Source organism: Passer montanus, unplaced genomic scaffold (assembly GCF_014805655.1).
Source record: "Passer montanus isolate IOZ18808 unplaced genomic scaffold, ASM1480565v1 scaffold10, whole genome shotgun sequence".
In the NCBI taxonomy this organism is placed as follows: Eukaryota; Metazoa; Chordata; class Aves; order Passeriformes; family Passeridae; genus Passer; species Passer montanus.
In genome coordinates this window covers 15,691,073-15,691,563 of record NW_024356505.1, presented here as the reverse complement: position 1 = coordinate 15,691,563, position 491 = coordinate 15,691,073, and positions in this window count along the sequence as shown.

The window sequence follows — 491 nt, the reverse complement described above, 5'->3', positions numbered from 1 at the left end:
CCGCCCGCCCCCGCGCCGCCCCGCCGCGGCCGCGCCTCGTCACCCCGCGGCCCCGAGGGCTTAAGGGCTTCCCTGGAGAAAGCTGCCCGCTTCTGGTTCCCCGGCATCGTGCTGGTTTGGAGGCTTGCTTGGGTCTGCGGGCTCTTTTTTTTTGTATGTGTCATCTCTGCCTGGCCCACTTCTGGAAGCTGGGAGAAACCTCTCCCGCACCCCAACTCACTTCTCACCCTCAAAACTCCCAGCACCTCAAAAATCTGCAGAGCTTAAGTCACCCTTTCTCAATTTTAAACAGATTTCCACTCAGAAATAGAAATGATTGCTCAGGTTTGGAGTTCCATAAAAATAAAATGTTGAGAGTTTTGAGAAACAAGCCAAGGTGTGCTCGTTGACTCCTGTTCAGCTGTATGGGTTACTCCAGCATTCTTCCCATTAATAGCTTTTAATTTTTTAATAGGGCTTATTGTGGCTCCATTTTATATAGTTTCAATTAA